Source organism: Aotus nancymaae, unplaced genomic scaffold (assembly GCF_030222135.1).
Source record: "Aotus nancymaae isolate 86718 unplaced genomic scaffold, 86718_ANA_hifiasm-v0.15.2.pri h1tg000002l, whole genome shotgun sequence".
In the NCBI taxonomy this organism is placed as follows: domain Eukaryota; kingdom Metazoa; phylum Chordata; class Mammalia; order Primates; family Aotidae; genus Aotus; species Aotus nancymaae.
In genome coordinates, this window is record NW_026988413.1 from 45,209,247 (window position 1) to 45,232,229 (window position 22,983).

The following is a 22,983-nucleotide window of genomic DNA, read 5'->3' on the forward strand; positions in this document are numbered from 1 at the left end:
TACATCAATATGTTTTGATGACTTTATCTTTTCCATGACTGTCCTTGACAATTCTTGGTCCAGACGTTGGGCAGGCTGAGAAATCTAATCTTTAAAAGGCTGAAGATTTATTATTTTGATGAATATGTTTCCACAAATTTTCTGTTATTTCAATTCTTTACTTGTTTATACCTTGTAATTTTATTTATTATATTTTTCATCATCTTTGAAATTTAGTTATAGGGACAGAGGGAAGGCAACTTTTAAATGTTTTACATGTTGATGGATTTTTTTTTTGCCTGTTAAGCAAACTAAAAAGCCAATAAATAAATAATACTATGCAGTTATAACCAAATGAGTTAGACAGTTCAATAGGCTCTCAGGAGACAGGATTTAAAGACAAAAATTATAAAATGTTAAGAAAGCTAGATGTAGTAGTATTTAGCTGTTTCCCATTTCAGTCACACTTCTTTCCATAGTCTCCTTTGCATAAAATGACTTGAGTTTTGTAGTCTTCAGACAAGATTTTAATTTGCTGTAGATGTACCTGTATGTTATCATTTTTAACTAAAGTTTAGAAGATTAACATTTGGCTGTTTTCTTTTTCCCTGAGAAGAGCTTACCTTCCATTACTGACTAACAATGAAAAAATAACTTTATTACATCAGTGATATGGTTTGGCTGTGTCCCCACCCAAATCTCATCTTGAATTGTAGATGTGATAATTCCCATGTATTGTTGGAGGGACCTGGTGGGAGATAATTAAATAATGGGGGCAGTTTCCCCCATGCTCATGGTAGTGAAATAAGTCTCATGAGATCTGATGGTTTTATAGGGGAAACCCCATTTGCTTGATTCTCATTCTCTCTTGCCTGCCTCCATGTAGATGTGCCTTTTGCCATCTACCATGATTGTGAGGCCTCATGGAGCCATGAGTCCATTAAACCTCTTTTTCTTTGTAAATTACCCAGTCTGGGATTTGTCTTTATTAGCAGCATGAGAATGGACAAATACAGTCAGTAACACAAAAGACCTAGATATTTTTCTTTTAAATGGATAACAGTGCCTTTGAAATATAATCAATTCCAACAGCAAGTTGCCAATTTGATATGTGGCATCCTTCTTTTTCTCTATGTTTACCTCACCGTCTGCCATTTTCCTGCAGGCAACCTTCTCTCTATTGATAGAGCTATGGTTGCATTACTCTGTCTGAAATACTTCTTTCTTTGTTTTAAATACTTTTTCACTGTCTTTTCAAACTTCAGTTCAAGAATCTCCCCTCTGGAAAGTCTTTCATACAAGACTTTCATATAAGCCCTCCTTCCAGATGTACTTAGCTGCCCCTCCACAGTGGTCCCATGGTTCTAGCACTTGCCTCTGTCTAGCATTTCCTTGATTCTTTCCTTCACCAGGCACTAACCTCCTTGAGAGCATGAGAACTTGCCTGGCTTCACATTCCCATCTTCTGGGCATGATCATTATAATGTGGTATATGTCCAAGAAATGTCTTGAGTTAACTGATAAATGAATTTCATTAATTAATAGAATCATGTATGCATTCTTTTACATATTAAGCAATTCAATCTGCTTAATTTCTATTTTCACTAAATCCATCTGCTTCAATGCCTATAAGTATTTACTAACATCAAATTTGTGTTACATATATTACTAAAATCCAGAGATTAAAATTCAGGCTAATACAAAAGAATGTTAGACTTTAAGAGAAAAGTTAATCTATTATACCTGTGCTTTGTTCTTTAATTTATCCAGTCAACAGTTATTGAGCACTTTCTACATGCCAATTATTGTGTTAATAGCTAGAGGGAAAAAAGATGACTTAGATATGGTTGATTTCTTTAGTAAACTTTCATTCTGGAGGGGAAACAGAAATAAACAGATTGTTACAATTCCATATGCATGCTCATTTGGAGCATATACCTCTCCGAATAGATCTAAAGTAGAAATCTATTGCCCTTTTATGTCCAGAGTGAAGGAAAAGCCTTGGTACAAAGTCCAATTCCATTTCTGTGTGTTTCTGTAAATCACTCAGCTGAGAATGGAGAACCCATTACTTCTGTCAATTAATTGGATAGGTTTACTTTCTCCAGCAGAGCACAGAGGTGCTACATCCTTAAGTTAACTAGAGGTTCAGAAATGTTAAAGATGATGGGGGAGTCTTAATAAAATGTCACTTATTATTTTGAAATTATTCTGGTGTCTTAAAATTTATATTTGTATTAAATTAGAAAGTGTTTTCTTATCTTATTTCATCATTTACATAGCCATGTGCTTTCTACAACCATATTGTGAGTTAGATTTATTCTGAAAGCTTTTGAAAATGAGAGTGTTTATAGTGGTGAGCAAATTCAAATGTTGTTACTCTTGGTCTGTAGGAAGAAATAGTATGGGAAACACAAAAGAGAATATAGACATTTATCCTTTCTTTAGCATAATATTGTCTTTTTCTTATGTCTGTGGAAATGATTATGATATTTCAATAATATGCTATTCAGTATGGGTTATTTGCAGAATAGTAAGTCAGTAATAATAGTATCTTCTTAGTGCTTTATAATTTTCAAGGCCTTTTCTTATTATTAACTTAATGTTAATAAACCTGTGAAATAGGTTGGTGAGGTACTTTAATCTCTATTTTTTAGTGTAAGGTTATTGAGACCCATCTGCCTGATATCACACAATAAATAAATAGTGAGGTGGGATTAGAACCTAGTTTAGACCATTAAAGTCAAAAAAATTGTGAGAATTCCCAACCTAGTTTAGGCGATTAAAATTAAACAATTGTAAGAATTCTCATATCTTATATATCCAATTCCTGTGGGCACTTATAATTTGAGATTTCTTTAATCTGAAAATACAAGTTGTTTCTTGGTATAATTATATGTGGAAGCTTTTATGGATAAAGCTACTTTTTCTTAGTAAAGAGATCTTCATTCTTTAGCATCTTTATCTGTTTTTCATTGTTTATGAAATACTGATCCAACACCTGCTTTTTGGCAGGCATTATCGTAGACACTGGAAAGTCAACAATACATAAGATAAAATATTTGCTCACCAAGTTTTCCATTATCGAAAGAGTAAAAAGGTAAGGACAATGATGCACAGTAGATTTGTTTTACAATAAAGTGTGTGCCGTGCTCTGTGAATGACAAAGTTGGGAATGCTTAATTCTGTTCCTCCAAAAGGAGCAACATGAATGTTCTATGGTCTTTTATGATACTTACACAAAATTATCTTGGGTATAGTGAGGACACATGGATAAGAAGATTTAAAATCCACTATCTTTTAGGTGAGTTTTTACATGCTAAACTTAAGAACGAAGTGTGCCTTCTTCTTTGTACCTCATTATGTGTATTATAAAGTCTACAGAGACTGAGGAAGAGAAACATTTTGATACTTAAGTTGAAAAAGTGGTGAAGAAAGAATTGCCATGCTACATTAAAACCCAGTTTTTCCTTTTCTTCTATAGCAAATTGCTAGCTACGTTCATTTGTATAAAGAACTTAAATTCTATTCTCCCATTATCTGACTTTCTATTCCCTTGTTGTAAGACTGGGTCTTTCTTCAGTTCTAATTGAAGGTTCCATATCCCAAAGGTGTTGTTGAATTATACTAAATGCATCCCTATAAAGAACTGTTCTATTTTCCTTAGGAAATACTTCTTTTCCAGTTTTTCAAAACTAATTATTTGAATTTATATGCCAACTTTCAAGAAATGGAAAATGGTAACTATTTAGAATAGTTTAATGAATGGTATCCTTAAAAATTGATGTTAATGAGAAATTTTCTTTCCTTACAAGGAAAGAAAATTTGTTTTGCATTAAGAAACATGGGCCAGGTTTACTAGATGATTTTGTAGCTGGGGACAGGATATTCACTTTCTTGTTTACTAATGATTTTGTAACTGGGGACAGGATATTCACTTTCTTGTTTACTAATGATTTTGTAACTGGGGACAGGATATTCACTTTCTTGTACCTCAGATTATTGATCTCTGTCATTTAGAAATTTGGTTGCATGAGCTGTAAGATTCTTTCAGATTCCAAACTTATGTGATACTATTCTGTGAACAGCAAAGATTTTTTCCAAAGATGTCTAACAATTGAGTGTATATAGACTCACTTATCTGACTTTAACCTTTGTGTTTTTTAATTGATTACAAGTTTATTTTCAATACTGTAGTCCTATGCCATTAACAAATTAGGATCAGTGAATTTTAGTCATTATAGGAATTTTAAAGGCTATCAAATTAGTTATTTGCCATTATTTCTATTTTAAGTTTTCATCTACACAGTAGTGCACAAAGTAGGGAATTACTTTAGTCATTAAATTAAGGCAAACTAACCAGTAGGAAGTAAATTGCCTCGATTAGAGCAAAGTTGATCTAAATTGAGACGTGAATTCAGATTCCTTCATTTTAACCTCTGAAGCTTAGTCTTAACCACTAAGTTTACTTCCCCTCAAATGTTTATTTTTAAAAAAGCACCACTCATCTTGGTATCTTTTCAGAAAGGTGTTTCCTCCAACTCTGTGGGTGCACTGCCTTTTTTATTATTATTGTCGGGTGTTTCTCTTCCTCTGATAATAAAGTTTACTCAGACACGATTTATAATGCAGTCGAGTGTTGTGGAAGGAATAAAATAAAAACTATTTTTTAGGCCTAGTTTTGCTATGTGAGAGTAATTACATTGCTCTCTGAATCTTAGTTTCTCACAAAATGTGCACTAAATTTTCACTGTTGTTTTCAAGTTGGTTGTTAAAGTCCTGTGAAATTTTGGAGATTTTGTATGGAGTTGCCATTATAAATAAATCTGTTTATTAGAGAAAAATTATTTTCACTATTGTACGGAATTTATATAGTAAAATGTATGTCATGTATACCCATATATTTAATGGATACTATCTTTTAGAGTGGTTTTAGAGTGGATTCTGATATTTTCAGATTTTCAGATCTGATATTTTGAGATTTTCAAACTGGCAGATATCTCATTATTATTATAGGAATAGCTATAGATCTTTTTTTAAAGGAGGGACAATTTGATATTATTTTATGCCCTTGTCCTTGTCTTGTATTTCAGACCTTTTATTTTAACCCAGCAAGTATCAATGCAGATCATAAACAAGTCATGTCCTGTTCCCATACTTCATGATGCAGGGCTCAGATGAGTCCTTTAATGACAGTATAGGCCTTGCGATAAAGTTCTCTCAGAGAAACCAAGAGTAACTTAAATAGCACAATTCTGTCTCCCGAGTCTCAAAATACGCTTTGGGCAGATTTGAGAGAATCTTGGATGTTTTATCTTTTTACTTCTTTTGTTTTTAGAATTTGAGGCTTGTGCTATATGGGAATAGTTTTGCTTTCTTTTTTTTTTTTTTTTTTTTTTGAGACGGAGTTTCGCTCGTTACCTAGGCTGGAGTGCAATGGCGCGATCTCGGCTCAACGCAACCCCCGCCTCCTGGGTTCAGGCAATTCTCCTGCCTCAGCCTCCTGAGTAGCTGGGATTACAGGCACGTGCCACCATGCCCAGCTAATTTTTTTGTATTTTTAGTAGAGACGGGGTTTCACCATGTTGACCAGGATGGTCTCGATCTCTTGACCTCGTGATCCACCCGCCTCGGCCTCCCAAAGTGCTGGGGTTACAGGCGTGAGCCACCGCGCCCGGCCCCAGTTTTCTTTAAAAAATAATTCTGGGCAGGTGCAGTGGCTCATGCCTGTAATCCCAGCACTTTGGGAGGCTGAGGCAGGTGGATCACCTGAGGCCAGGAGTTTTAGACCAGCCTGGCCAACATAGTGAAGCCTTGTCTCTAGTAAAAATACAAAAATTAGCTGGGCGTGGTGGTGCATGTCTGTCTCTAGTCCCAGCTATTTGGGAGGCTCAGGCATTAGAATCGCTTGAACCTGGGAGGCGGTGGCTGCAGTGAGCTGAGATTGCATCAGCTGCACTCCAGCCTGAGCAACAGAGTATAACTCTGTCTAAAAAATATATAAATATATAAAAATAAACAAAACAAATAAAAATAATTGCAAATGTGTCACTCTAATACATCAGATTTGTGGAATCTAGTTATAGTACAGTTATACTTTAGAAACGGTAGTTTATAGTACATAAATCTCTCAATAATTTTCTTTTACAGAGGGGGAAATGAAATCTTAATCACAGGAGTATTTCATATTGGGGTAGTCATTTCTCTGTATACTCATAAATTATCAGCTTGTCATGATACTGTCATTTTTTTATTATGAAAAGAATTCTGATTTATAGTTATTTTTAATTATTGATTTTGCTCAACTGAGCACTTCATTAATAGAATTATTTGTGAAGTTGATTTTTATATGTGATTAGTAAATGATATTTTTAAACCTTAACTTGTCTCTTGATGCTTATATTTTTTCCTATAAGCATCACTCCATGTATTGGGGAATTCTGATTTACAATATGGCATAACAGTACATTATTCAATATTATTTGAGAGCCAGTGGCTTTTGATTGCTTGATTTGCTTTTTTAACTTCTCTTTTATCATTACCTTGTTATTTAGCATTTATATGGTCCCAAGTGTAGGTCTCTCTGGGGAAAAGCACTCATTTATTCATTAGCCTTAATATTCACTAATCTTAGATTGAAGTATAATCATCTTGTTTTCCAAGTTGAGAAATAGTGATGGAAGAAGATTTGCTTCAGGTTATAATTAAACTAGAGATCTCTATTTGGGTGATGCCTCTCTGTTAAATTACCAGCACTTTAACAGCAGGGTATTGTGAAAGTATGCAGACCCAGGAGGTAGGAGACCTCATGACCTTTAGTGACTTCATTTCTAAAAATAAAAATTACCTTCAAGTTACATTATTATTTAGTTTTTGTAGTAACCTTAAATCCTCCCAAAATGCTTTTGACATATTCCTTTTCTTGCTTTTTTTTTTTTTTTTTTTTGAGACGGAGTCTCACCCTATCACCCAGGCTGGATGCAATGGCGTGATCTCAGCTCACTGCAACCTCTGCTTCCCAGGTTCAAATGATTCTCCTACCGCAGCCTCCTGAGTAGCTGGGATTACAGGTGCCCATCCCCATGGCAGACTAATTTTTGTATTTTTACTAGAGACGAGGTTTCACCATGTTGGTCAGGCTGGTCTCGAACTCCTGACCTCGTGATCTGCCCGCCTTGGCATCCCAAAGTGCTGTAATTACAGGCGTGAGCCACTGCACCTGGCCGATATATTTCTTTGTGCAAACTTAATACAATGTACTTGGATGGAAACTGACAGGATTTACTCAGGGATTTTATGATATTTTTAGGTTTTTATGTTTAGTCATGTTTTATATGTCTGTCAAACTATGGCATAGAGATAGACACGGTGCTAATTTCACTAGCATAAGAAATAGTCTATAAAAAGATTCTTAGGAGCTGTACAAATTCATGAAAAATTTGAAGAATTTTTAAAATGTGTATGTCAGGAGTAATTTATATACGCTTGTAAGAGAAATCATTGTTTTCCTGGCAAAATGTGTGTGTGTGTAGATTTGTGTGCACGTGTCCACTGAGATACTTCAATTCTGTTCAGAAAATTTTGAATGTGATTGACTAAATTTATGCATTAAGTTTTCCCATTTTGTCTAATTTTTATTTCTATCAATAGATATTTTGAGGGATTTAATTAGGCCTTAATTTGTATTTTACACATTTCACATAAATTGAGAGGAAAAGTCTGCCCAAATATGCTTTCCTTATTCTCTTGACAGCTTTGGTCTCTTAAAGCTCATTCTTATCATTAGTTCCAGTTTATTTGAGAAGCTAGTGCAGTGGTATGATTGGTAAATGATGCCATCCTTTTATCTTCAAAGGAATTTCCAGCTGGATTTGGAGATTCTCCTGCTTGAATGACAGGAGAAAGACTTATACTGTGCCTTGCAGTACAATGGTTTGGGAAATGTGTGTCTCATATAGACCCACTTTCAGTTATCCTGCATCTGAGATGAAAACATTTGGGGTTATTATTCAGATAATTTAAACAATTTTTAAGTCTTTTTTTTATTGGAAGATAGCCAAATATCCTGTCTTTGAAGTCTTTATTCTTTAAGTCACATGAAGACTGTCCATCTCCCTGGTATAGTTAAAAAAGAAATAAATGAAGTGGTTCCAGCCTGAGTTGATTCTATGAACAGGCACGAGTATGCTGCCTTATACTTTCTGATCTTGCAAGCACTGCTCTCTAGGGCCTTTTACATGGGAGGACATGATAGGCATGTATGCAAAAAAAAAAAAAAAAGATCTATTCTATATTGATTGCCACCAGTAAATGCTTTTATCAGTCTCAGGAGGGATGGTTTTTGAAGCACAGATATGCTGTAAAAGGATGGCAGTAAAAAGGTTTTTGTCTCATTTGTATTCTTTGATTAACTCAGTGTGACAAAACAGAAAGTCATTGGTTTGTAAAGAAGATAAGGAATCCTGTGGACAAGAGTCCAATGACGTAGTACAGATAGAGAATGAATAATATTTTAGTTACAATATTATTACAGAAATGTCAAAATTATATTTTGGAGAGGAACATTGTTCTGAAGGAACTCAGAGTGGAAGGTTTCTGGGTAGTTCATTGTCTGTTCTGCGTATAATAAAATATTGGTTCTCATTGCTATTAAAACAACTCAAATATCAAGGTTTACATTTTTACTAAGAATTGGGAAGATAAAACATATGTTGAAAGCAAAGAAAATGAAATGAGCTCCTTCAGTTTGAAAGAATTTTTTCAAATCAAATAAACAAGAGACTAAATTATAGCACCATATTTTCAGGTGTGCCTTGGGTAAGCCTGACGCCTGCCATGAGTTCAGAGATGGATTTTTTTTTTTCTGTTAATATACCTAAGGGAGATCATAATAGGGATGTGGTCTGTATTGTTAGTTCCTTATCATAAGCATGGAATTGTCTATTTTCTTTTCAAAAGTGTGCCAGATTTCCCTCATGCTCTATGGTTTGTTTCCTGCGTATGTTCTTGACAATCTGCTTAGAACAGCATTGCTATATTTGTGTCCAGGGGATACAAAAAAGTTTTAAAAATAGAAAAACAATAAACATTCCACCGTAAGCTTGAAAAAGCTTCCTGAGTTATGGCTTTGAGTTTCAACCAAGACATGGTGGCCATATTTATGGCTGTGTGCATATTTGTGCGTCTTTTTGTGATTGGAAATTCATCACTGTACAGGACATGAGCTCTTTCCCTAACACCTGTGTAAATGATTAATGTGAGATGACTTGGTGGCACTCTGAAATATGAAGTGACACACAGAGTTAAAGTTCTTGATACAAGCCAGGTCAGTGAAGCTTTGTTATTTATTTCATGTGTGAAAATAAAAGGCACTATATGCAGGTTAAAGTTTTGCATTTCCAGGGCTAGGAGTGGTGGCTCATACCTGTAATCCCAGCACTTTGGGAGGCTGAGGCGGTCAGATTAACTGAGGCCAGGAGTTTGAGACCAACCAATATGATGAAACCCCATCTCTGCTAACAACACCCTGTCTCTACTAAAGTACAAAAATTAACCGAGTGTGGTGGCATACTCCTGCAAACACAGCTACTCAGGAGGCTGAGACAGGAGAGTCGCTTGAACCCAGGAGGCGGAGGTTGCAATGAGCTAAGATTGCGCCACTAGTACTCCAGCCTGGACAACAGAGAGAGACTCCATCTCAAAAAAAATAAAATAATAATAAATAAATAACATTTTGTATTTCCTTTTTCCTGTCACCTAACTTAAAGGCATGTTTTTGTTTTTTTTTTTCTTCAGAGAGAAGGTCTCCTTTTGTCACGCAGGCTGGAATGTGGTCACTAACTTTATAGAAGCCTCAAAATAGCTCTTTTTTTTTTTTTTTTTTTTTTTTTTTTTGAGACGGAGTTTCGCTCTTGTTACCCAGGTTGGAGTGCAATGGCGCGATCTCGGCTCACCGCAACCTCCGCCTCCTGGGTTCAGGCAATTCTCCTGCCTCAGCCTCCTGAGTAGCTGGGATTACAGGCACGCGCCACCGTGCCCAGCTAATTTTTTGTATTAGTAGAGACGGGGTTTCACCATGGTGACCAGGATGGTCTCGATCTCTTGACCTCGGGATCCACCCGCCTCGGCCTCCCAAAGTGCTGGGATTACAGGCTTGAGCCACCGCGCCCGGCCAGCTCTTTACTTTAAGTTAATTATGTAGGACTACGTTATGTAGATGACATTGTAAAATTTGGTTGTCTAATAAAACCCCTTTGAATTCATTTAACATTACTATTGACACAGGGGGACATGAGTTGATTCACATTATTTCTGCTTATAATGGACTTTATGGTGATTTCTACTTTAATGTATTTTCGATATTTGGTCACTGTACCATTTAAGGGCTAGTCTGTATCAGGTTGTGAACATTTGGGAAATATGAGTGTCAAAAGAGTGGCATAAAAAATGAAATACATTTTGCCTTATGTGTTGAATAGAGAGAGTTAAAGTTAAGGTGGGGGAGTAATAATACTGATGGGCCATTTTTTTTTTTTGGAATGGAAAGCAGTATTATTTGTGATGCCTACCAAATTATGTGTTAATGGGCAATATAGGCCCTTGCTAACATTACCTTTTTTTTTTTTTTTTTTTTACAACTGCTACCCATGAAGAGCATGGGCAATATGCCCATTTAAGCGTATTTTTGCTAGGTTGTACATGACTAGAGCACCAAAGGGAGTTCTAAATCTTAATGGAGAAAAATAGTTCTTTCAAAACAAGGTTGTAAATTTGCATTCATTTCACTCTTAGAAGCCTGGTGTTCATCTCATATATGGATTAGGTGAAAGCTAAGTGACAAATCACCTATTTGAGAAAATTTCTTAGTAGATAAACTCCAGATAATTTAGGATTATGTTTCAGTCTATCAGTTTAGACTCAGAAAAGCAAATGGTTTTATATTATGTTATAGCAGCTTCACAGGGTAGGATTTTATACGTTTTTATGGATAAAATGAATAGTGTTTGATTATTGGGTCTGAGTTATTAGAATAAATTTTCCCTTTGCAGTCACATGATTCAAGATCTGGAATCCTTTAAATTTGATCTGGGACATTCACCTAACATTACTGTTCCAGTATGCCAAAAAAAAATTATTTTGTGAAGGAAAGTTATTTAATTTACCAGTAATGTCTGTTGCAGAAATATTTCACATTGCTCAATCAAGAATTACTCAACATTAATATATGGATAAACTTTCTTTGAACTTTAAGTTATTTGTATTCTATACTTATATACTTAATATTTATACTTATGTTTTTATATATTTTCTTCAAGACAGTCATGTAGTAAAGTTTACATTAAACCATTATGGACTTGGAGTTCAACATCCAAACTGAAAAAGGAATAAAACGTTTTCATGATTTCTGTTAATTATAATTCATGACACTGGTTAGTAAGATATAATCTATATTTGTGATCATTCCTGGTATTGTTTATATTTTCTTGGAAGATAAGGTATTATTTCAGTGAATAGAGGCTATTCTAAATATATGAGAAGAATAATTAAACCGTGTCAGGATAATGAAAAATATGAACTTGAAAAATATTGGTTTTGAGGTTTTCTTTAATGACTGACTTCTATCAATTGTATGGAGAAATAAAGATTTGAAAAAGAATATCATTTTTCCTAATGATGTCTTTTTGTCTAATGTTTATGAACAGATAGGATCTTTGATGCTTTACTTATCTTTGCATATTTTGATATAGTTCAGATCCTAAACTCTATTTAAGGGCCTTTTCCATTAACTTCAGTTTTCCATCGTATAACAATAGCAACAAACAATAAAAACAGCAATAGTAGTCACAGTCATAGTGTGCTACAATGTAAAAATTCGGTTCATTTTTCATGTATGGCCTTATTTGATTCCCCTAATAATCCTGTCAGCGTGTGCAGTTATACCCACTTTACAGGTGATAACTCAGATTTAAGGAGGTGGTCAAAGTTGAAGGGGCATATCAGTGATGTCTCCTGAGCTCTATCCCAGATCCCTGACTCCATTTCAGGCCTCTTCCTATGAGCTCTGTGGCATAAAGCTTTGTGTTATACATGTAAATGTACTTGATTGCCCCCTTACCAGTTGTTAATGAAACACATTCATGTCTAGCCCTATGTCTTACTCACTGTATAGGCATACCCAATGCTGACTTGTCTTCTTTGCATAATGAAATTAAATGATACTTTCTTTTAAAAATTAAGATGCTTTTGTAGTTCATAAACATAATGATTGGGTTTTCATGCTCTTGTGTGAAAAAAAACTTAATTATGGAAGAAAAGTTAATGGTTTATCATATAGCTGGCAATGAACATGTTAAATTGTACCGAAAATATTTTACACATTTTAGATGTTTGTTCTTTAACTTGGTCTTTAATTCTTCTATTTGGTAATATCTTATTTATGGACTACCTGATTAAAATACCCCCTAAAGTCACTCTCACCGTGCTGTTTTCTTTATAGAGCGTTTAAGACTGCTAGAAATCATTTGCTTTCTGTTTGTTGCTTACTTCCCATCACCTCTACTAGAATGTTAGCTTTATTAAAGTTGTTTCCTGTTTTGTTCAGAGATATATATCTCTGGTGCCTAACTAGAATATTGCCTGGCATTGTAGTTCAATAAATATCTATTGAATGAATGAATGAATATCAGTTGCTTTTAATTGTAAATTTCTATCTTTTAGAAATTTAAAAAAATTTGATGCCAAGACACTCATTTGTGACCTTTGCTTTGCTGGTGAATGCTGAATTGACTCATATTTGTATGCATGAACTATTGAGTGATGATATAAACTTACCAAACTGAGAAATAAATTTTTTTTTTAAATTCAGGTGATTATAAAACTGTAACCAAACTCACTTGAAAATATTAGTATGTTTAGAAAGGTATAGTTAAATCTGTGATTGTTTAAAAAGAATCACAAAAGTCCTAATCCAATGTCTACTCTCGTAATATCTTGAATAAATCTATTGTGAGGAAACTGATGGAGATATATGTATGTTTTGTTTATATATATTTTTTTACTTGAGATATGGTTTTAATTGATTTTTATAAATTATATCTCTAGTAATAGCATAGCATAGTGAGCGTATAAGATATACAGATTATATTCTTAAAATGTGTGGCATTTGTATTTGGAGAACATAGAAAACCATGTAATTTAGGTTGTAATATATTCTTAATGACCGGAAGTGCCACAGACTTTCAGAATTAATGTAAAAAGCTGTACAACAACAAAAAGAGCAACAATAAACATTAATATAATTGAGTGTCGAGTGTTGAGAAAAGTCCTCTGGAAAATGGGTTTGGTGTGGTTGCAGGCCAGGCGGTGCTTGTTGGCACCTAATAGTGATCAGGTGGAAAGTAATCATTACATCAACAATCTGTGAGGTTTGTGTCTCCAAACCTAGACTGGGGTTAAGAATCTGCACCCGAAAGTGACACTTAGAGAAGACAGTGTACTTTAAATGGGGGGGCGGGGGAACAAAAAACCAGCAGTATTGTAAAGAAAGTCCTATGTTCTCTGTTAAGGAAAAGTTGATGCAAATCAAGACAATCTCTGCTGTAAATTGAGACTAGAAAATATTTTTGGTGCAAAATTTCAGCAGAAGAACTCAAAGTCTATGCAGCACATATGAAACTAGTAAAATTTACCTAAAAGTTTAAGCTTTGTGTACTAGATTCTGTAATATTATCTGCAGAATTGGAAATATTACAACATGACCCAGAGCTTTGAAATGGACAGTCAAATGTTGCAAATAAATCTTTGGGAGTTCATTATTAGCCGACAAAATTATTACTCACTATATCTGAAATAACAAATCTGTGGCCTTGACATTTAATCAGAGCATGAAACGCATCTATTGAATTTCATATTTGAGATTATTACTTTAGTAGTCCCCCAATTAAAGCATGTGGATTCTAAAATTCCTTTCAGATAAAGAAAAAATACAGAATGCTTGTTATACATGAACAGAATCTTTTTATTCATTGCTTCATGTTCTATTACCCTTTCTTCAACATGCTTATTTTGAGTTTTTAATGAGCAGAAACGGCTTTAATGTAAGTATACAAAGAACTACCCAGAGACTTTTTCAGAGACAAAGGAGCTAGGAGGTTGAAACTGCCCATATTCCCCTGTGACTGATCAGTTGAATGTAAACTATATATAACAGAATGTTGAAAGGAAGTTTCTACCTACTGTAGGGCTGGCATTGTAATGTAGGGCACTTTTACATGTCCATATAATTTAAATTCTTAGACTTCATACAAAAATTTTTCTTCAAATTCCATCTAAAAAGAAAGAAAAAACAGGAAAGGAAAGAGAGAGGAAGAAGGGAGTGGAGGAGAGACGAAGGAGGAGAGGGAAAGGGGAAAGAGGGAAGTTTCTGAATCTCTACCACCTATCTTTTCCCCATTCTAGTGAGAAAAATTCTAAATATTTTCTATTCATAAGCATCTGCAAATCACATCACAGCTTAACTGTCTCTTCTCTGATTTAATAGAAACTTTGATTGTTTTCTAGGATTTATATCTAGAGTAATTGTTTTTGCATTTTAATATAGAAAGAAGTAGACTGAATAAATGCATAACACATTAGAAATGCTATTAAGGAAATGATTCTATGTGGTACTATTGAATGAATGTTTTCCTTTACTCTTCTAAACAAAACACAAATTTCTCCAATTATTTTTAAATTGAGAATAGTGGAAAAGAAATCTATTTGTGTGTTGATTCCATTTTTTTGGTATGATTAAATGGTACAGCAGAAGCCTTATACAGTGTAGTCAGGTACTTTTCCTTGCGAGATCGGTAAAGACAATTTTTATCTGCATTCTAGATACACTGTATTTCCAAACACAGAGACTTTAATTCCCATTATCTTACTGTTATTTATAAGTTCCTTGCATCTCTTAGCAGCCATACTTCACCAACTCTTGCCTTGTTTGCATCTCTGCCTCAAAATAGTGAGGCTTTCACTAAAGCCTAGGGTGGTAAGAAGTTCATGAGAGGTTTCCACATGGCAATAATGGTGATGGTAGAAGACACATCTGTTTTTTATTATATTTTTTTGTTTTTAATTGGACTGTTTTTCTTAGGGTTTCTCAAAATCAGTGAGCTTCCAGACAGAAGAGACTTCTGTTATTTCAGGGGCTGATAGTTAAGCTTATTTTAAAAAATTGACCTTCCCACATCAGAACAGTATCTATCTGTAGAGTTTGAAAAGTTGTCAAACTTGCCATTAAATAAGGAGAACAATGACTTGAGCTGACTTGAGCTCTATTTGTTCCACATTCAGGGCTTTAAATGTTTCAGATACTTTGCCTCTTCTCTTAGGTCTCAGTTGAGAAGTAAGTAGGTAAAGGATGAATATTATTTTATTTAGCATGGAGGTGTTAATTTGTCTGTCCAAAGTGCACCAATGTTAGTATTATATGTTCTAAAGTCCTCTGTTGTATCCTTGGAAACAGACTATGTTATATATTACTGTGAGATTACAAATAAGTTCTAAGAAAATTAACTGTCTATTATTTGTACTTGCTCTTGTTTCTGATCCAGAAAAATAAGCTTGCTCTTGCTGGTGCATTAAGAATTGAGGTGTTGTGTGTTCCTGGGAGTGTCATGCATAGATATGATAGGTACATCAGTGGAGTTAAACCAGTTAAAAGAGCTGTCAATGATAAAAAGTAGCAATGCTATAAAAGACAATGGCCCTATCACATTCATGTGACTGAGGCAATCTGTATCTATTTCTTTTATATTTTTATGGATTTTTTTTCTTTTTACCATTTGCATAAATTGGTAGTACACATAATATAAATGCAAACAACAGAGAGCAAGCCCATTTTTAAAGCAATGAGAAAATAGACCTGTCAGGAGATTTGTTCTCTTAGGGTGGGAGGAACAATAAAAATACATACTGTATTTGTGTCTTAGAAAGTACTCTAAGGGTGTTTTTCCCCCAGCCAGCTAAATTGCATGTGGCAGTTGCTACAGCAACCCATTTTTGTGATTTGCAGAATAAGGGAGCAAACCAGATGTAAATTGTCAGTCAGTAGGTTTCTGTTGTCATGAAAGACGGTAACGTATGCAGTCTCATTTGGTCAATTTATGTACCGTTGTGGTGTATTGTTCTCATCTGCTCTTTTCAACATGCTGTCATGAATTAGTATTCCATTCTTTGGATGCATAATTTCTGAGTTTCTGAGTTTTATACATGATGTTAACTGAAATAACTAGATGTCAGATTCATAGAAGGTTGTTGTTGCAAAATGAAGGTTATTTGACATCTGTTTTGTAATTTTTCAGCCTATCGACATAAGGATTCTTTAGTTTATTTCATGAAGAAGAATTAAATTAATTTTAAAGGACACTTCAAAGATTTTATGGTTATTTTATTTGAAAATACATATTTGCAATATACAGAGTTAAGAATACACTTTTGTCTCAATCAGACTTTTATTAAGGAAATAGGAAATAGCTTTGGACTGGGAGCTTCTGGAAGTCTATGGTCATGCCTCTGCTCTCTGCTTTCTGGCAAGTAGACTTGCATTTTAGAATCAAATCACTTCTAACAGCTATTATATCTGAAATTCCCCATCTCTTCTTTTTATTTTTCTTCCTCTTTTGTGTGAGAGACTGTCCCCTTCCCTCTGCTTTCTTTTCCTATCTTCCCTACTGTTCTGGAAATCATGACCCTCTTGTTCTAAATAGATTTTGCCCAGCTTCCAGTGGGATGAGAGCCTGGGTATTTGTATGCATATTTTTAATTTGATAAGAAGTGTAGCTTACAGCTTATTGTGAATACATTAACATCTCATTGCCTGTGGCAAGTCCTCCACACTTTTCATCCCTCCTATTAATTTGCCTTTTCTCCACATTTAAAAGTTTTTCTTTAGCATTTGCTTTAAAAAGCCCCAAATCAAAGACTACAGAGAGGGATTAATAATGAGACTTTTCTGTTATTTACCACTATTTAAGACTATTGCTGGCAACCATACTAAGTAGTTTCATATCTACTATACCCTCAGTCTTTTAAAAAATTGATATCAGCTTCAACAGAAGTGATGGTATTGTTACTAAAGTGACATCATATCAAAATATATAAACATGGAGCATTAACAGCAGAAGTAAGAACAATTTCTAGAACAAAAGGTAGAGTTTGGTAAATCTAAAGCAGATAACAAAAGAATTTGTTTCATTCTCTACAATAAATTCGAACTGTAGATTATAGAACTAAACATTCACGGGAAAATGGGACACAGAGAGAATGGGAGAAAGAAAATCATATGACTTTTGTTTCTTCCCTACCTGGAGTTTCATCATTTCCAACTCTGCAAAATTGGCTCAAGATGTGAATAGTAAAGGCGTGTATGTGTATGCATGAATAAAGGAAGGCATCCTCCAGCAAATTTGCCTTAAAAAGAGTTGCCTGAATATAGGCCCAAACTCAGAGATATGAAGAGTATTATGCTGGGGAAGTGAAAATGAAAACATAGCTTTTCCCCCAAACACATATTACAGGAGTATCACTTTTCAGTGTTCCCATTTTGTTCCCTCTTAACCATAAGTTTTCTTAAATTGCGAATACAAATGCTTTATTTGGCTCTCTGGTACTGTCAAAATGGTGTTCAATAGAAGCAGCCTGGTAATTAAGGGATCAGGCATGGACTCTGATTCTTTCTCTGCTGCTCTCATGTCATTGTTTCCTCATCTACTAAAAGGTGAGTGAAATAGTACCTATTTCAAAGGGATGTTGTGAACATTAAATAAAATAATGCATTAAAAGTTCATAACACAAAAAAGTTCTTCTTTCTGCACCAGACACATACAGAGTGGTTACTAAACATTAATCACTATCAAATTAAGAAGTCATCATACAGATAAGAACTCATTAGAATTTGCTGTAACTTCAACTTATAGGTGAAAATATTGGAACAGGAGAAATGGCAGAGCAAAATAGAATTACTTGAATGGCATTTGGCTCTGATTATCATAGAAGGTTGTAGAATTTTACTTGCCTTGTAGATTTTTTTTCTGGTTATTTCTATGAATATCGTGCTATTTACCATGTTGGTTATATGACATGTCTTAGAAGAAGAAAAAAGTCATTGGAAAGCAGGTGCAAGTCAGTGTGACTAGACTTAATTAAATATTTATAAACTGGTAAAAACTATTAGCAGCTGGCAAATCTTTAAAAAATCCAGTATTGCTCTGTGTATGAAAGTATAAATGTATGCATGTATGCTTGTTGGCAACGGAATAGAGATACAGAAGTACAATTATTAACTATAAATCTGCAGAAATGCTAATACAGGTTTTTTGAGATGATGGAGTAATACAGTTGTTATTTCTTGAGATATGGTTACATTTTACAGGAAACAAAGTCTAATAGAGATTGTTAAAATTTAGTTTAACAACATTCATTAGTACTCACATGAATTGCTAATTAGAGTACAAATAAGAGAGAAATGAAAACTGTGAAGTCACTAAGATAAATGGACACTGTAATCTTAAAGAAGATCATGTTATTGTCAGCAATTTTTAAATTTTATTTTAGCATTTCAGGGGCTTGAGTGCTCATTGTCTTATACTATGTGGTCTTTTAAGAGGAAATTTACGATGGGGTTTTAATTAACATTAAAAAAATAAGTTTACAATGAGATTTATAATTTCAAAGATTGTAATTATTTTATACATGTTATAAAGTCTTTAATGACCCTAGCAAAGAGGATTAGTGAAGAATGGTTTCAGAGATTTTTTAATTTGGGATGGAATGTCCCAGAGTAGTAGAAGTTTCTAATAGAACAGCACAAAGAAGCTGGATTATTCTGTTTATTTTTTGGATAAGTATGAAACTTGAAACTTGCTATTTCTCTGGTTGCCATTCTTTTATTATACTTGTGGGCTTCCACTTAGTAATTTTTCTCTCTCTCTTTAATCTGACTGATTTAAACAAAGCAAAACAACTCTTCAGCTAAAAATCACTTTAGGGTACAAATTCAAAACTCCAGACTCAAGTAATTAACATGCTTGATGCAAAGCAGCAGCAACACAGTACTGTCAGTAAAATGACAATCTAAAGAGACATCTTGAAAACTGACTGGATAACAGTGAATCACGCTTCTGCCAAACTCCTGCAGTTGACGTTCCACAAATACGAGCCCTTCACAGAGAAGGCACTGCTGAGTTTCTCTGTAGGGTTGAATTTGGGAACTTTTGGTCATCATCATTCATAAAAAAAGAATGATCTGACAGGAGCTTATGGTTCAAACTTTTTAAAACTATGATCATAGTCAAAGTACTATGAAATACCCACTGGGCAAAGATTGAATCACCTGGTTTTGGTTCCAATTATGTCTTTAAGTCACTTTGAACAAGTGACCTAAAATCTGTAAAATCTGTCCCAATTTAGGGATTCTGTTATATTCTGACTTCTTCTTCTTCGTTTTTTTAAAGGAAATTGACAGCCAGTGTAGAGTTTACTCATTAATTATATTGGTGGCAGCTTCTGGGTGACCCTTAGTTGAGTTCCATATGGAATGAGATATAATGTATGAAAATTGGACTTCATGAACATGTGGCTATAAGAGGTTTGTTCATTTTTGGTAGATGTTCTTCCTAAGGATACATAACCTACTACCCTACAGATACCACATGAGTGCCAAGAAATGACTGTGGATGGTGTGCCTTTTTATATTGGGGCGATAGAGATAGGAACTACGTTTACCACAGCCTTACATTATTACTTATTAACTGAGGTAATTTAATTTGGATATCCCAATCAGATCCCTTAAATCAAAACCCTAACTCATTTAGCTATACCCTCTTCTCAGTCTTCTCAGGAAATATACAAGACAATATACCTATTGTATCTGTCGTACCTATGTATGTTCTGTAGAAATTCAAGCAATTGATTGTGTCAATTTTTTTTTTTTTTTTACTAAATCTAAAACAAAAATGGTAGACAGTAGACAAAGAAAAAAGACTTGAATCTTTACCCAATAGTTCTGTAACTTTTTGCAGAAAATAAGTATGGATTCTTAGATGTTACTCTCACACATTCTGAGATTATACATTAAAAGTACCCAACTGAGTTTTGTAGTATATCGTCACAGATACAGATATGATTCTACTTACTGTATCATATAGACATTGTTCCTTATCAGTATGCTAAGTGTCTGTTCAGTGACTAAGGATGTATCTATGTCATAGTCATTGATTAAATGACCATGAGATGACACGTCTAAATGAATAAGTGGTAAGATATTATCTTTAGAATATTTCTTCTTTCAAAGACATAGAAGTCTCTATCAGGTAAAATACAGAGCAGCACATTGCTTAAAAACTAAACACGAAAGCACCATGCTTAAATGGGGTTGAGAATTCCATATGCTAGCAGGGGTGGAGGCAGAATGTGGTGATCAAGGAGGAGGAGTTACCGTTCTAGACAGGAAACGTTCTTTATGGGGGAATTTTAAACTTAGAAATGTTCATCATCGTTACAAAATATAGAAAGATATTTAAAAGTTTTCAAATATTTTCGAATCTGGGGAGCAACATTCAGGGCTGAATAAGGATAAAACACTGTTCTGCTTGTTCAATTCGCAAGATGTTTATGGTCAAAAAAACTTTCTTTATTTCATTACTGATTTCCGTTCTCTAAGAAATGATGAAGATCTTAGATGTTCATAAATCCTCTTGGAATTCAACTATGGTATTTTTTACAAACATTACAATTCTAAAATTACACAGATTAATAAGAATGTTTAAGTAGAAAATACACAACTAATATGTTTAGTTGAATTATATTAAGTGTTCATTATATTGTTCATGAAATAAGAGTATACTAATCAAGTTGCACTATATGGTAGAACTGTAAAGTTTGATGCATTTATTATGTTTATTTTAAATCTATACATGTTATAAATATTTTAATTTATGTATTTATATTATATATAAAGTTTGAGCATATTGTTATATATAGGCTCCTGATCTTGGCTGAGAAGTTTAAAACTATAGAAAGAGCCTGTTGTTAGATGCTTCTGCATAAAAAGTCAAATGCTTCTTTAAGGATAATATATATTATGCTAATTCTAAGAAATTTATTATAAGGCATTGAGTATAGTGTGCACTGTTTGGTTGATGGGTGTACCAAAATCTCAGAAATCACTTCTAAAGAATTTATTCATGTAACCAAACACCACCTGTTTCCCAAAAACTTATTGAAATTTTTTAAAAAGGAGTATATGTTAAGGAAGACACAATAACGTGGGCTTTAGAGTCAGACATTCGTAGTTGAAATCAGGACCTTTCCACTGAGTGAAGTTGGGCAATGCTTCTCCATTTCAAGCCTCAGTTCCCTCATGGAACCAAAGTGAAATGAGATGAGGTGAACAAAGAGCTTACCCAGGGTCCCGGCTGTGGAGCATGTTAAATAAATGCTGCCCACCATCTTCCTCTTCTTTCTCTTTCTCCTCCTCTTCCTCGTCTTTGTGATATATAAGAAGTAGCAGGAAAAATCCCCAAAAGTTTAATTTAAAATTATATATGTCCTTCTTTATGTCTTACATGTTTTGAGTTAGGTTATTCATGTTTCATAACACTTTAATCTTTTATCACTTCAAAATTGAAATTCTTTTTTCAGTTGTCTAATTGCTTATAATTTTCCAAAAAATCTTCAGTTTGAACAGAAAATATATGTTGATGTGAGCTCTCTAAACTCCATTTTTAGTCACTGGAGGAATCCTCAGCAACATTTTTGCTTTAATTTTACATTCAGCTTTTGCTTTATAGGACAGTCAAGTTGAAGGACTCCCCGATGCCCTTTCAGGAGGTGACATAGCAAGAAATCCTGAAGTTTTACAAACAGCTAGTATGGAACTCTTCTACTAAAGTTTTAGGTTTGGCTCTGCATCCTCAGTTTGAAAAGCATATTTAAGCTTTCATCAATTAATTCAGCAGGGCTAGAAGCTTTTAATACTGAGGAAGACTGATGAATTTCATTGAAAATTGATGATCATAGTACCAATGAAATTGTATTCAGACTATTTTCATCCCTCCATCATTTAAAAGAGAATACATGAGGGGAAAAATGTGTCCAAAATTTGGAACTAGATACACAGAAAGCTTATTAGAAATAATGAAATTTGACACCAATGAGCTAAGTTTTACATTTTTCTTCGGTGTCATTCATTATACTGCATGACCTCAGATAAAGAAGTATGTTGACTTCCACTTGATGGGAAAAAACTTAAAGAGGTAGATATAAGCTGCCAGTTCACAGGTCTGGCTGTGAATTGAGCTGCAAAAAAATCATTTTAGTTCATCTAGTGTCTAGCAAAACTCAAATATAAATAAGTAAATCATCACTCCTTTCTCAGAAACAACAAAAAAAGAATGCTACAAAGATATAATATTCTAGTATGAGCAGAATGCATGGTATGAAATTATAAACGGAGTTATTATATTGTGGTAGAGAATCTGAGTCTTGGAAGACGATGTAAACTAGCTATATTTAGGCGGTACCAACGGGAGGCAGTGTTGCCTCGTGCACAAAGGCATGTTCTTTAGGGCTTACTGATCTAGGTTCTTTTTCCTATTCTTCATTAGTTATGGCAAGTTACTTTTCTTCTTTAAGCCTTATTTTTCACATTTGTAAAATGGGGTTCAATGTAGTGCTTACTTAGTATGGTTGTTATGAGGACTAAATGAGAAATTGCATGTTAAGTGCTTAGCACAATATGCTTGTATGTTGTAAATGACAACTGCCGGTATTATTACCATTCCTTTAGCCAGTAAAGGATTGTCTAAGAGAGATGATGTGGTTTGAACTTATAAGGTCTCTGCTTACATTAATTTATGTCATAGCATTTGTTTTAATTCTTTATTACTTTGATTATTTTGCCCAACAGCAGCATATTATGATATAATTTATAGCCTAAATATAAAAATGAGATTTTGATAGTTA

The 22,983-nt window shown here is 34.1% G+C and overlaps 2 protein-coding genes across 5 annotated transcripts in view; one reads left to right on the forward strand and one right to left on the reverse strand.

Moving 5' to 3' along the window:
- IMMP2L (inner mitochondrial membrane peptidase subunit 2) overlaps positions 1–22,983 on the forward strand; it is an 895,580-nt gene that overhangs the window by 451,272 nt on the left and 421,325 nt on the right. The gene's annotated exons all lie outside the window — the stretch shown is intronic.
- The window catches only part of LRRN3 (leucine rich repeat neuronal 3), a 33,440-nt gene that overhangs the window by 3,134 nt on the left and 7,323 nt on the right, over positions 1–22,983 (reverse strand). The window lies entirely within an intron of this gene.